Source organism: Nannobrachium achirus (genome assembly GCF_963921795.1).
Source record: "Nannobrachium achirus genome assembly, chromosome: 9".
NCBI lineage: Eukaryota > Metazoa > Chordata > Actinopteri > Myctophiformes > Myctophidae > Nannobrachium > Nannobrachium achirus.
In genome coordinates, this window is record NC_137818.1 from 16,509,881 (window position 1) to 16,525,653 (window position 15,773).

General features: G+C 44.8%; 1 pseudogene across 1 annotated transcript in view; it reads right to left on the minus strand.

The window, feature by feature from the left end:
* Positions 1–1,692: 1,692 nt before the first annotated feature.
* LOC308290667 (E3 ubiquitin-protein ligase TRIM35-like) overlaps positions 1,693–15,773 on the minus strand; it is a 42,360-nt pseudogene continuing 28,279 nt past the window's right edge. The window contains exon 4 of the transcript in view: positions 1,693–1,782. The product of the transcript in view is annotated as an E3 ubiquitin-protein ligase TRIM35-like (transcript). The remainder of the gene's footprint in view (positions 1,783–15,773) is intronic.

The window sequence follows — 15,773 nt, forward strand, 5'->3', positions numbered from 1 at the left end:
GAATCCACTTGGCCTGAAAACATTGAAGACCTCTAGTATAACAGGTTCATTAAGGTGCTCGTGCGGCCCATAACGGTCGCTTCTTTTGGGCTCTTGTTTTCATAAAGACACGGTTGGCGTGCTTCTCTCTCGCGGAACCTGGCAACGCCGAGCTACCAAGTCCTTGGACAGCTAACACTGCACAAACACTCCCCATCCCTCCCATGTGCTGTAAGTGATGTTTAGCATTGCACATTTTCTGCATGATCTGCTGCTATTTGTCACACTTCTGTTCGTTCTCCCTTCCCCGGCCCACGCTCAACTTGTGGCGCCGTCCGCTAAACTTACTGCGTCAAGAAGCGCCGGGGAAAAAAAACACATACGGATGATATAATATATCATCCGTATGTGTTGTTTTTACTTTGGTGACACCCGATTATTGCATCGTTAGCGTTCTTCTTCCACGCCGTCGTTAACGACATTTCACTCAAAGTGTCGATCGTCGAAGTCCTAAACTTTTCCAGAAACTTTCAAGCTCACAAAATGTTCCGAGCTAATCAAATGTTCAAATATAGACAAAAAAAAAGAGTTCAAAACGAGTCACAATGAGACACGTGAGCTTGTAGACCAGTAAGACTCCATAATCGGGAAATAAGCAGTGGTGCAGTAGTGATTAAATGTTTGGGGGGTCGCTTGGCGTGACGTGCATGCGCACAAGCACGTGGTGTGCACGTGCATGTGATGCGCGGTTCGCGAGAACATTTCATGTTTTCTAAATATTCTGAATGAATGCCTTGAAACAGAGATGCTGCAAAAGTTGATGAGATGTATTCCCTCCTGATTGCCTACCATTGCATTCTAAAGTTTGTGTATGTGACCTGACGGTCGCTCATCTCCCGATTAGGGAGTCTTACTTCATAGACTTCGTCATTCATGCCAGAACGTCAGTAGGGTCCCTTTAAAGCTTCCCGTTTGCCTGTGTTTGCCTTCCTCTGCTGACAAAATTATATGCATTGGCAGAACCCACCCTCTGTGTATCTGTGCCCTATAACAGTCCTTTTCAACCTGTGGGTCGGGACCCCCAGTTGGTCCCCAAATTATTTTGGGGGGGTACACCGATGATTAACTTAACGTGCAAAATTGTTTTCTCACTCAACAGTAAACAAACCAATATGAGGTTTAAGTGTATAGAGGGTGTCTGCACATTTCTAAAGTGACAATTTAAAGACTTTTAAATACCTCTAAAATGACAAATTAAACATCGGCCAAATTGTCAAAAATTAGAGGCAGAAATTGTACTTTTACTTGAGAAACAGAATACGAGTACTTTTTTTCCACCAACTGCACAACAGTAACTACCCATTGCAACCCCAACACAGGAAACTGCCCAGTAACTCCTGTGAACTGCAGAGCGCACCGCAGGTCAACGCGGCGACAGACTAAACCTCCCGAACCCAATGTGTCGATGCCTTGGTGGTGCCTCCTCTGCCTTCCCAGAAACAAAAAGCCAATCAGTGCCTGACTGACTGGCGATTATTGCACACAACAAGGATGTTTTTCTGGGACGAGAGCGAGAGCTGAGGGATGATGGTGATCTATTGTCCCTTATTCACGCCGTGGGACATCTCTCCTCCGCTGACATCTGGTTTATGTGGAACGAGCGAGCGGAGAAACAATGGGGGGAGAAAAAAAGAAAGGAATTTTCTAAAATGACTAAGAATTGAGCGTGCCCCTTCGGACATGCAGGGTCTGTAAGCACGTCTGCCCTGCCGAGAACTCGACTCCTCTCTTCTCTTGCAACATCTGGCATGGGATGAAATGTGGGAGAGAGGATGGGTAGAGAAAAAAGCCAAGTACGACATGGAACAGGAACATTATGTACAAGTGTGTGTGTGTGTGTGTGTGTGGGGGGGGACATGCACACATAGACATCAAAGGGGCCTTGAGCCCCTGCCCCTTTATCCGTCTGTAAAAAGTGCCCTCTCCACTCCAGACCATGTAAAAGAAAAGAAATGCAAAAGCCTTCTTTCCATGCCATATAACTGAAGGCAGCATTCAAGAGAATTGCCTTGTCCAAACTCTCCTGAACTTGAATGCGGCATCTTATGTTGAAAGAATTGCCTTCTCCATGCAGTTAGGCCACATCTCCAGAATTGACTTGATAATGCTTAGTTCAGTGTGGTTACACGCATATAGCCGACCTCCAAGCTCCACAACGCGTCGCAGGCAACGCGTTGTGAGCTTGGAGGTCTGCTTTCTTCAATATTTTCACCAAAAGGCTCTTTAAGAAATTTCAGCCCCTGCCTCTCTAACATTCTCTGCACGTCCCTGCCGCTGACTCCAGAAGCCAATAATGGAAGTCAGAACCAAAAAAAAAAAAGAAAGAAAAAATGTTCAAGGCCCCATCTCTCCCTCTTATGTCTCCCTACTCTCATTAAATGCCCATTGACAGATGTTAAACGAGCTAAAGAACAGATTTTTCCCCCCTAGGTTTTTTTCTCTCTGCAATGGGCCGTTTTGTGACGAAACCCATTCAAATGACCCCATTATTACAAGTTGCCTTTCAGAGAAGGACGGCGGGGATGAGAAGAAACGAGATGAGACGAGACTACAGATATGTCTCTCAGATGAGATGTGCAACCGTTTTTTGAAGAATATTTCTAGTCTTGTCCTGGTGCCGAGGGCATTACAACTATAACCAATAGAAATCTAACAGAAGCCAACACAAATGCATAAACATAACTCCAGACTCAACAGAGTGTGTACAAATGCAACCGAATGGACCGGTTTGTATACTCTGAGTTACAGAACCTCAAGTGTTCATTTTGTTTCTATTTAAAGTATACCTGTGTGCGGGTGTGTTGAGTTATAAAGCAACAAATGCTGTGAAAAATAAATGCATAAAACTATACTATCTGACTTCTAGGAACCTTGTTATCAGCCTAAGTACGTATTAGGCCTATTGAACTCTACACCAGGGGTCTTCAATAGGGGGTCCGGGACCCCTAGGGGGTCCTCAAGAGTTACTACAGGAGGGCCACCGAATCCGTGTGTAATAATTATTTTCAATTAAAAACTTTGAACCCTCACATCCCAATTCTGAGGAGAACTTTAGTCAAAAATAGAAGATCTACAAGCTCTCAACGCCTCGCTTGTAGATCAACTATTTTCAGCAAAGAAGTTTGGTGTAGAGGTAAAAAAAAGAGCAGACCAAGTACAGAGTGAAAGGTCAAGTTTACTAAGTATCGACGATTGAAGTGGCTAAATATCTGAAAAGATGCTAACACGAATCCAACATAGACTGAGTGCTGTCAAGCAAGTCGAAAAAATCTGCTTTATGCATGTATACAATATGTAGAGGGGGTCCCCTGCTTCATCTCTATCTCAGTTAAGGGGTCCTTGGCCTGAAAACGTTGAAGACCCCTGCTCTACACTCTGCTTCTAATCATCTGCTTTCACTACTGAAGGAGCACAAAGTAGTTCAAATAACAGTTACTGCATTCAAGCAGCACATCCAAACTCCCAGACCATATCAAGTATCACATCACAATATTTACACATGCTAAAGATCCTGCACACCACCTCGGAGGTTGTGGGTTTGAATCCACAATGGTGCATCCGGCTTCATCGGGCGTCTGAGGGGCAGCAACTGTCATATAGGAGTAGGAGAAAGGCTCTACGTCCTCCCGGTGGGGGCTCCTCACTGGCAGGTGAGTCAGTAGGATATACAACAGCAGCAATAGAAATAGAAATGTGTGTGGGGAGGAATCAATTGACCCTTTGTCAGCCTTCTTTCTGGTAGACCAACCAGCAGGCTCTTTCTGCCTTGTTCCGCCCTGGTTTTTGTGAATTTGCTAAAACATCATTTAGCAACATTTAAAAACATGCCCAGTCACTATGCTACACCATGTTCCTTTTTACGGAAACCGAGTTTAAAATGAGAATTGAATACACAGAATAACAATACGAAGCAACTGAAAAAACATGTTATTTCAATGGTAGTGGATGGAGAGAAACGTTTTTTTGACACAGCAACCAATTTTAAATTCATTTTAAATCCGGAAAACTGCCCCACTGGAAGAAAATGGGCTAAAAAGCAACAACAAAAATATGTAGTATTGGCCATCCTTAGCCCATGCCCCCTCTGTGCCCTCTCTTTGCCCGCTCCGTGCCCCCTCTCCCTCCATCCACTCTATACCCCCGGTGTGAGAAGGGTGCGTGACTGGGGGGGTTACGCGGGTCGGGGGGGCAGGAAGGAAGGAATGAAGGAAGGAAGGAAGAAGGTTTAAATCCCAGTGAAGATGTTTTTGGCCTTGATCACCGCGGCCATCGATCCCCCCCGGCTGATTCCCACTCAGATACGTCTTATTTTATTAGTGGCCTCGGCCTTCTGGCCGCCCCATTCCACTGTGATCAATACCGGCACGGGGACGGCCCGTATTTTTCTCACTTTTAGTGCCTTAACGCTGTTTAACCGTTGTCACCTGATAAACGGCAGGCCCTCCCCAAACGCTGATTTCCTATTGATTTCTCCCTCATTCCCCGGGCCGTCCGCTCCCTTCGTCACTTCTCCACCATTGTTTTTATCTCCGGTTATCTCCTCTCCTCCTCCTCCTCCTCTTTACAACCCTCCCTCCCTCCCCCCCCCCCCCCCCCCCCCCCACCTTGAGGAGAGGGGTGGTCCTCAATGTCGGCCATTTTAGAATGGTTTCAACCTCCGACCCCCCAGACGGACACCCATTCGGTTACGAGTGAGTGTGGGACTGTGGGCCTCTTGGACGAGTCAAGACCCGAGGGAATGATTTTCTGCTTCCATCATCTCTTTAAAAAAGGAGAACTGAGGTGAAATATTATCACACACACACACACACACACACACACACACACACACACACACACACACACACACACACACACACACACACACACACACACACACACACACACACACACACACACACACACACACGTCCTCAAGAGTTCACTACTTCATCCATAACGTGTAACATCATGGCCACCCACTTTAGCTCAGTTTATGTTGCAACCAAAAAAATAAATAAATAGTATATTTAGGTTCTCATATACTTCACTTCACATTTTTTACTTCAGGGGGAGAGACTTCAAATCACCGTTCAACTTCTTAAAAGTTAGTTTACTTTGCACTCTTCCAATAATTCCTGAGCAGACATATCAATCAAGGCATGTTGGTTTCAGGGAGGAAAAAAATAAGGTAAAAATGTAAGAAACCGAGCTGATATTGATATATAAACTGAGATCTAATGATACGTCAACAACATCCAGCACACGCACACGCACACGCACACACACACACACACACACACACACACACACACACACACACACACACACACACACACACACACACTATACACTTGCTGCATGCTTGTAAACTCTTTAAAGTGATCCCTGGCTAATACGACAAATATGCCTTAATACATTATAATTGTCCTCTATAACTGCAAAGTAAAATTAAAAACACCTTAAATATTTTATTTCTTCTAGAAATAGCTAATCTTTAACTTAACAGGGTCGCAAGTTGATGATGTCATAAATGTCATGTGTGATCTATCCCTATGGAATTTATGGCATGCATGTGAAAATAAAAACAAACTTAATATTTCCTATGGTTAATATGAGCATCAAATCAATATTTCAAATGTGTTTTTTGCACATGCATGCCGTAAATTCCATAGGGATAGATCACACATGACATTTATGACATCATCAACTTGCGACAGGCATTTCCCCTATTGAGTGAAAGATCCGTTATTTCTAGGAGAAATAAAATATTTAAGGTGTTTTTAATTTTACATTGTAGTTATAGAGGACTATTATAACGTATTAAGGCATATTTGTCGTATTAGCCAGGGATCACTTTAAGATATTAATTTAAGTCAAAAGTGGACAAATGAAACCAAATTAGGTTGCATTCTACTACTCGACAATGTAAATCACTGGTTTCTTTCAAAATTGACCTGAAAAAACATCTATCAGGAGACCCCAAGGGGAGGTTAATGCAAACGTGTCATTCGCTGCCACCGTTTTTCCTTTTCCATCCTTTGTAGGCCTACATAGTGTTTTGTATTTGTTGATGACATGTATTATTGTGTAAATCTGTTTTGCTATGCTGATGAATTGAATACATAGGACTACAACGGAGACAAGTCCCCAGGACTTCGTCGTCACCCTAAATGTCTGACTTGTTGGCCCTACCCCGCGCCGTTTACATTTCTGACTAATAAAGTATTCAATCAATCAATTCGTATACACTCTCGGGAGTTACCGACCCATAATGGTTCAATTGGTACACTCGCCTGAGTTAAATTAACGCTCAGGGTTTTACGGCGCAGGTGTAGGCCTATAATACTGTATGTGTGTGCAGCCAGTGCACATGAACGCATACACGCGCGCGCGTGTGCGTGCGTCTATGTGTGCTGAAGTATCCAAGCAACAGATGCTCTGACACCCTGGGAGGAGACAGCTCCATCCATCATCGCGCTGTGCTCCTGATGACGATCAAGGCAGGGTTTATTTTTTTTGTGCGCGGGACCAGCATGCACTGGGAGCTCCATCAGCAGACAGCCGGCAATAACACACACACGCACACGCGCGCGCGATCAGTTTACAGCAAGCGCTTCGACAGACCTCTTAACTGTATAAACAACATGTTTAATCCGGTTTACACAGAGGCAAATTAATGGAGAAATGGACGGTAAAAGGGAAATGCAATATGGGGGTAATAACTACCGGATTGTGGGGAGGAGGCGGGGTACTCTTTGTGGGCACGTGATAATCTGATGCCTGGCCCATACTGGGGTTTGCACACTGTGTCGCTGTGGGACTAACACAGTGTGCGATGTGAGCTTGTAGATCTGCAGTTTTTGGTGCATGGAATTATTATCTTTATTATTATTACTTGTTTATTTGAAATTCAGGGCATACATTAAATCAAGACTTGTTTGCCTATAGTGAGAACCAATCACAAAAGAACAAAAAAAAGGTAAAGCAGTCATAAGTGTCATACATAACAATGCAGCCATAGGGCAAAACGAGAAAAACGTAATGAAGAATGTCCAGCTATGAGGCACCATAGTCCCATTCCAACATTAAAGGGACACTTAAAGAACATACCCTGATTGAGTTTTTAGACAGAACAACACAGAACAGACAAACTTGTGCATGGAATTCTGGATCAATTATTAATCGATGAGGCAATTAGGAGACAATAATCTAGGTGGTGATGGTCATGTTTTATGTACATGATATCGTGTCAGTGGTACGGTAGTTCTGCCATGAATCAGAGATCACAGTTATACTGTAGCTTCTGAACTATAACAAGATAGGCTGTACCAAAACAATAGCTATCAGGCTATTAGCTATTCAGACTCTTACAAGCTATCAATCAAATATCATAATGCAGATGTCTTCAACGTTTTCAGGCCAAGGACCCCTTAGTTGAGAGAGAGAGAAGAAGCAGGGACCCCTGCAATATGTTCATAGATATAGTTTCATTGTTTGACAGCAGGATCAACAATGTATTTTGGATTCATGTTAATGTGTGTTTTCAGATATTTAACCACTTGAACGGTCAATACTTAATAAACTTGACCTCTCACCGTACTTAGTCTGCTCTTTTCCCCCTCCAAAGCTCTTTGCCGAAAATAGCCGATCTACAAGCTCACAACGCCTCGCAGCACGAGGCGTTGTGAGCTTGTAGATCGGCTATTTTTGGCTAAAGTTCTCAAAATATGGACGCTAGGGTTCAACTAGGTACAAATCAGGTGTGAGATGGGCTGAAATACTGTATGTATGTCTCGTCTCAATATCGGACAAAGCATAAATTATAAAAAAAAGGGAACGAGTTAGGACTTCTCTGCCTCCATCTCCGTCTCTCTCTCTCTCTACCTCTCTCTCGTCCTGTACATTATTTATGCAAAATTAAATCTGCTCCCATTCCCGCATAGTCCGTCTCATCCAGCCAAGTCACTTCTGTATTGATCTCCCACCGGGAGCGCTTCCGTAAATCCAGCCTGTCCCCATCACCCTGCTGCCTGCCATCAATACCATTAAACGGACGCGTGTCCCTTTCCTTATCACCAGATGTATATACTCTCGGCAACAGGGTGGACACTATAGTCGCGGTCAAGTGCTGGTCATTCCGTTTATGTTTTCTTCACCTCATTTACTTGATTGTCTTAATCAACCAGGATATGTCGGCTTGTTGAACCAACGTGAACCCTAGCATGTCATAAATAGGCAGATTGGTGTAGAGGGGGGAAAAGGAGGGGACCGAGTACAGACCCCTGTGGGACAACGTAAACGTATACAGCAGGGGTCTTCAACAGGGGGTCCGGGACCCCTAGGGGGTCCTCAATAAAAGGGGGTCCTCCGAATCTTTGGGTGATTTTTTTTTCATGAACCACTTGAACCCAACGTCCATATTCGGAGAACTTTTGCCAAAAATAGCAGATCTACAAGCTCAGAGCTTGTAGATCTGCTATTTTCGGCAAAGAGGTTTGGTGGGGGAAAAAGAGCAAGTCAAGTTTATTAAGTATTGACCGTTCAAGTGGTTAAATATCTGAAAACACAAACTGACATGAATCCAAAATGTCAAACAATGAAACTATATGGAATCTATGAACAGGTTGTGTGGATCTCTGCTTCATCTCTCTCTCAACTAAGGGGACCCCTGATATACAGTATATAGGGTTTATGTGAAGATACAGTCAGTGTATTTTCCCTATGCTTTCTTTGGCTTGTTCCCATCGTTTCAAACCTTGAGCACGATCCAGAAACCTCAAAGGGGGCAATAAACAACAAACCAAACGGACACTCATTATATTAAGAAGAAAAAAGAAGAACAGAGGACAGAAAACACTTTTAACCTCCTCTAAAAGAAATAAAACCCCAAAACAACTCCCACAGGCCACCGACGACCTGAGCTAGAAATCCAGCTACAGTATAATGCCTATAGTAGTCGCCTCCCAAACACACACACACACACGAGCTGTGAATGAATAGGCAAACCAACGCACACCACCGCACGCAAGCGCGCGCATGTGTGTGTGTGTGTGTGCAGGGGCGTCACAAGGGGGGGAGTGGGACTGAGTTACAAGGGCCCAAGGTGGAGGGGCCCTAGTAACTTTAGCTATTGAAAAATAGCAGATATACAAGCTCAGCACGGCACCGAGTGCCGCGCTGCGAGCTTGTAGATCTGCTATTTTTGAAAGGTCGTGAAAATGTGTGAAAATCTTTTTTTTAACCGAACATTTGTAACTCAAATTTTGCTTCTGGGGGGTCCCTGGAACTAAATATTTTGAGATGGGGGTCCGTGGCCAAATACATATCTTCTTGGGGGTCCTTGACATGAAAAAGTTTTTCAATAGTTAACATTCATGGGGGGCCCGCAGTGAATCCTTGTACCCAGGGCCCAGAATTTGGTGCGACGCCCCTTTGTGTGTGTGTGTGTGTGTGTGTGTGTGTGCGTGTGTGCGTGTGTGCGTGCGTGCGTGCGTGCGTGCGTGCGTGCGTGCGTGCGTGCGTGCGTGCGTGCGTGCGTTTGTGAGCGTGTGTGCGTGTGTGTGTGTGTTTGAGCATCTGTTAGGAAATCCGCTAACATGACCTGGCATCTTTTATTAGGCCTCTCACCCTTTAACAATGGGTTAAGTGATAAACTGACATTTACTGCGCGCCCTGCCAAGTTACACACTGTAGTGTTGTGGAGAGAGAGAGAGAGAGAGAGAGAGAAAGAGAGAGAGAGAGAGAGAGAGAGAGAGAGAGAGAGAGAGAAGAGAAGAGAAGAGAAGAGAAGAGAAGAGAAGAGCTCGTCGGGCCCGAGAAACTGACCGTGAAGTAATAACAAGGGAGTGGGCAAGAGCCAGAGATTTTCTATTAACACAAGAGGGAGAGGAGTTAAAAGGGTTGAGGGCTACGAGAGAAGAGGACACCATATCTTGAGCGAAAAAAGAGAGAGAAATATAAGAAGACCCCCTCCCCCTTTTATCACCAACCACCCCCAACCAGCTTATTATAACCCCACTCTCCCTCCCAATGGGCGGTAGTGGAAGAAATACTTTATTATAACTAGAAAGGATGCAATTGGAAATTACAAGTGTGGTTGCTGACTATATTCTGCCGTAAGCTACCGTAACTGTCATGTGAAGCTCGTCGCATCGCAACGCGTTGTGAGCTTGTAGATCTGCTACTTCCACTATGTTTTTCCTTTTTTTTTTGCGGTAGTAAACCGCTCCATAGAGTGGCTGTGCGTGTCTGTAGCCACTTTTCCTCAGCGTTGTCCCATAGCAATGTGTTTTCCTCAGCGTTTTGCCATAGCAATATGTGTGTGTGTAGCCATATTACATCACCAATTACATCCTAGACCTATATCCTAGTCTTTTTCCTCAGCGTTTTGCCATAGCAATATGTGTGTGTGTGTAGCCTGTATTACATCACCAATTACCAATTGAAGACGTTATGCAAGCACGACCACCGCTCCCTTCACATTGGGTGTGATTTTTTTAAAATATATGAACATTTTTCAACATGGAATCGATTATGACGATTATGAAAAATAATCACTTTTATGTCAAATAATTGCGATTAGAGGATTAGTATGTAATAATTGTGACAGCCCTAAGCTCGACCAATTGATTCCCTATTGATTCCCACTCCCATTGATTCCCTATTGATTCCCTATCCCGACAGAAGTCTGTCTGTCTGTTCATTTCCAGTGGCAGCGGAAAAGTTACCCTAGAAGTCTATAAAGTTTCCCCAGGACTATAATGTGTTACCCTGTTGGGCAACCACACTAATAATACATTATTATTTATTGTCTCCACCAGCCGAAGGCTGAGGGAGAGTATGTTTTCCCCTCCGTCCGTGCGTGCGTGCGTCCGTCCGTGCGTGCGTCCGTGCGTCCTCGCAGTTTGTGAGCGCCAAATCTCAGTCGCCGTTGGCCCGGTCGCTGCCAAAGTGAGCACACACATTCCCTGGATGCCAATCTAGAACCTCTGCCCTAATTTTTTCAAATGGGCCTTTTCTAGCGCCAACTAGTGGCCGATGTTTGCTAAACACATTTCTGTGCACTACTCTTACAGATTTTGTCCAAAAATCCTACAAATCGGTAGGCAATATCTCGATAGTCATGTGATCGACACGGATCTGTCCGATTTTGCATATTCCATCCTGATTGGCTAAGATTGGCTTCCAAAGTTTGTGGGATTGAGCCGTTTTGAACAAAATGCCTCAAATCACAAACGCAAAGTGCAATTATCATGAAATCGCGCACACACGTTCCCACTAGGCCGAGGAAGAAATGCCACTTAATTTTTTTTAATCAGCCTCATGGTGGCGCTATAACAGCCCGATTTGTGGTTTTACTTATAACTCCACCGATCAGTTTCAAACTTTGTAAGCGCACTCCCTAGAGGCTAAGGATAAACCTTTGCCCTGCATTTTTCACATCAGCCTTTTATAGCGCCACCTTTGGGCCGACTTATGTAAAACACATTTTTGGATATTACTCCTTGAGATTTTATCCAAAAATCATGCAAATCGGTACACAGTATCTCTATAGTCATGTGATCAAGTCCGATCCGTCTGATATATCACATTCCATCCTGATTGGCTAATATTCGCTTCCAAAGTTTGCAGGATTGCTCCGTTTTTGAACAAAATGCCTCAAATCATCAACGCAGCTTGCGATTACCGTGACATTTGCCACACATATTCCCACTAGGTCAAGGAACAAATGCTACCTTTTTAACATTGTCCTGTTATAGCGCCACCAGAAGGTAGACTTTAGCAAAACACATTTTTGGAACACAATGCTTGAAATCATGCATGCAGCGTCCGATTGCCATGAAAGATCTAAGGTGAAGAACATATGCCACCCTTTTTACATTGGCCTATTATACAGTAGCACCACCAGGACGCACGGCCTGGTGGAGACCTGTGCTCGGAAGAGCACTGCTTCTAGTTTATTATTTATTCATGCCACAGTAGAAATACCACGATGTAGAATTACTCAACTCAAGTATCTCATGTTCTTTCACTCGAGTTTACCTGAGTAAAAGAACAAAAGCATTTGCATCAGAATGCATACTCACAGTGTCAAAAGTAAAGAAAGTACCACAAACTTTTTTGAAAATAGATGTACAAGCTCATGACAACACCTCAAGGTGCGGTGCGCAGCGAGCTTGTAGAATAGATCGGCCATCGTTTGAATACCCAAAACATAACGTCACTGTCGGGCAGAAACCTCGTATCTCCAAGTTTCGCGAAGTAAAGCCCTGCTTCATCAGACAAGACTGTCGCACAAAAGTAGAGAAAACAGCAAATCTACAAGCACACAACGCCTCGCGGTGCGAGGCGTTGTGTGCTTGTAGATCGGCTGTTTTCACTAGTTTAGTTCATTTTTTTAAATGATAAAAACAAACGGTTTAGGACATGCAAGGTTTCCATCCGACGACGACGATAAAGTCCTGTAGCAGCATAAATTGATTAATGTATGTTTTGTATTAATATTCTAAATCTGCCAAATAACTTAGTAAGCAACAATGTCAAATAATTGTAGTGGGCTAAAAAAGTACAATATGTGTGGCTCTTTTTGTAGTGAGGATCTAATTATAAAGCAGCAAAAGTAAATGAAAAGACTCAAGTAAAGTAAAACACCTCAATATTGTACTGTAATAAATAATAGGGTAAGTTTCTTATGCTTTCTTGTGCTGTATATTCTGATAGTATTCATTGCTATAGAGTGTTTGTTCAGGAGTCTCCATGTCTCTCCAGCTCTTGCATTTTCAGGCCAGGGTACCAATTTTATCCACTCAGATTAGAGAACTCGAGGCGAGGATACAGATTAAACACTAGAAGCAGTGCTCTTCCGAGCACAGGTCTCCACCAGACCGTGCGTCCTGGTGAACTGATCGGTGGAGTTATAGGTAAAACCACAAATCAGCCTGTTATAGCGCCACCATGAGGCTGATTTTTTTTTTTAAATACGTGGCATTTCTTCCTCGGCCTAGTGGGAACGTGTGTGCGCGATTTCATGATAATTGCACTTTGCGTTTGTGATTTGAGGCATTTTGTTCAAAACGGCTCAATCCTACAAACTTTGGAAGCCAATCTTAGCCAATCAGGATGGAATATGCCAAATCGGACAGATCCGTGTCGATCACATGACTGTCGAGATACTGCCTACCGATTTGTAGGATTTTTGGACAAAATCTGTAAGAATAGTGCACAGAAATGTGTTTTGCAAACATCGGCCACTAGGTGGCGCTAGAAAAGGCCCATTTGAAAAATTTAGGGCAGAGGTTCTAGATTGGCATCCAGGGAATGTGTGTGCTCACTTTGGCAGCGACCGGGCCAACGGCGACTGAGATTAGCTGCTCACAAACTGCGAGGACGCACGCAATCCTACAAACTTTGGAAGCCAATCTTAGCCAATCAGGATGGAATATGCAAAATCGGACAGATCCGTGTCGATCACATGACTGTCGAGATACTGCCTACCGATTTGTAGGATTTTTGGACAAAATCTGTAAGAATAGTGCACAGAAATGTGTTTTGCAAACATCGGCCACTAGGTGGCGCTAGAAAAGGCCCATTTGAAAAATTTAGGGCAGAGGTTCTAGATTGGCATCCAGGGAATGTGTGTGCTCACTTTGGCAGCGACCGGGCCAACGGCGACTGAGATTAGCTGCTCACAAACTGCGAGGACGCACGGACGCGAAACATCGGCCACTAGGTGGCGCTAGAAAAGGCCCATTTGAAAAATTTAGGGCAGAGGTTCTAGATTGGCATCCAGGGAGTGTGTGTGCTCACTTTGGCAGCGTCTGGGCCAACGACGACTGAGATTAGGCGCTCACAAACTGCGAGGACGCACGGACGGACGCACGGACGGACGGACGCACGGACACACGGACGGAGGGGAAAACATACTCTCCCTCAGCCTTCGGCTGGTGGAGACAAAAATGAAATTGGAAAGAATAAATGAGCAGACAAAACTGGAACTGGAACACTGTAAAAAAATGAAGCTATACTCTCTCCTGATTGGCTCATCATATTGTCACCTGTACCCGAGAATATATTTTCAGTTCATCAATGAGCTTGAGAGACAGAGAAGCCCCTGTTACTGAACAAACACCCTATAGCAATGATTACTGTCAGAAAATAGTACTTTAACCATTTAACAAAACATTTAACAAAACGTTTTGTTTTAACCAAAACACATCACTTAACCTACCTTTAAGTAAATGCACTCAGTTACTTTCCGGCCCACTGCCCTCAGGCGACGGCCCAGAGAGGCGCATCAGCACCAGCTAGTGGCCGCAGGGCACCACTGCGCGTGCACCGGAGAAGACAATCCCCCCCACCACCCCGAAACCAAACGCCAAACACATTAATCATGGCCAGACGAGTGTAAAATTCAATCGGCTCCTTCCATCCATTTCATGTGAGGCAGACACTGAACTGAAGGCCGGCCTTGTAGCACCAGCCTGTAGAAAAGGAGGGATGAAGAAAAAAGGAGGGGGGGGCGGGTGGGGGAGATATCCCCCCCCACCCCGCTCCTCCCCTACACTTCATCAGGACCCCCGCTTCATAACAAATGGAGTGTCTCTCCGGCGGAGGAGTGCCATCAGAAACGTTGCGTTCTCTCTATCCATTTAATTCCGGCTGCGGAGGGAAGGGGTCAGGAAGGGGAAGCGCAGTGTTCTACTGACTGCTACAAGGCGCTCGCTCTCCTGGCTGGCTCGCCGACCGCTTCCCCCTTTCCCTTCCCCTTCTCTTCCCCCCACAGTCACACAGTAAACTACCTTTTAGGAATTGTTTCTCAATAAGAAATGATCAGTCCATTTATCTGCGGCAGCCGAGGCAGGCGGGCCTGTCTCCCTTCTCCCCGCCCGCACCCGGACCTCCAATATTTTTCGTTTGACCTGATCAGGGCTATAAACTAGACCGAGACACTTTCAATTTGTCACCCCGGGGAGGGAGGCCTACTCTCTCTCTCTCTCCCCATGCGAGTCCCCCCATGCGACTGATTGCATCCTCCTTCCACCCCCCACCCCCCCTCTCGCCCCCGTTTCCCCAAATGTAAAAATTCCTCCCGAGCTTGAAATCTCTTCGGGGGTGTTTCTTTTTTTTTTTCTTCCCCGCTTTTCATTTTTACAACTACTTAACATTTATCAGCGAGGCTAGTGGTAGAGGCTCCGCTTTTCAGTGGAATATAGACTACACCGGGGTCTTCAACAGGAGGTCCGGGACCCCTAGGGGATCCACAGAGTTACTACTAGGGGGACACCGAATCGTTGCCTGATAGGAACCTTTTTCTTTCCTTCTTTTTTTTTTAAGCGGTGAAAGCCGCTTCCAAGGAGTGGCTTTGTGTGTCCCCCATGTCCATATATGGTCATTTCAGTCCAGAATGAACAGGTTTTATCTGTCCGTAAATGTGTGTCCCCCATGTCCATATATGGTCATTTCAGTCCAGAATGAACAGGTTTTATGAAGGGAACATTAGACAATAGACGATCTACGAGCTCCTGACGTCTCGCAGATCGGTTATTTTCAGAGGTTTAGTGTAGAGGGGGAAAAGCAGACCAAATGCAGGTATTTTAAGGGTTTAAGTGGTCAACTGTCTGAAAATACAGAATAACATGAATACAACACGACATGAAAATGAACCGTGATGGTTCGGTGGGGTGACTGCTCTCCATTCCGACATGCTGCCATTCTGACATTGACTTCTTAATGTCGGAATGGCAGCACTTCCA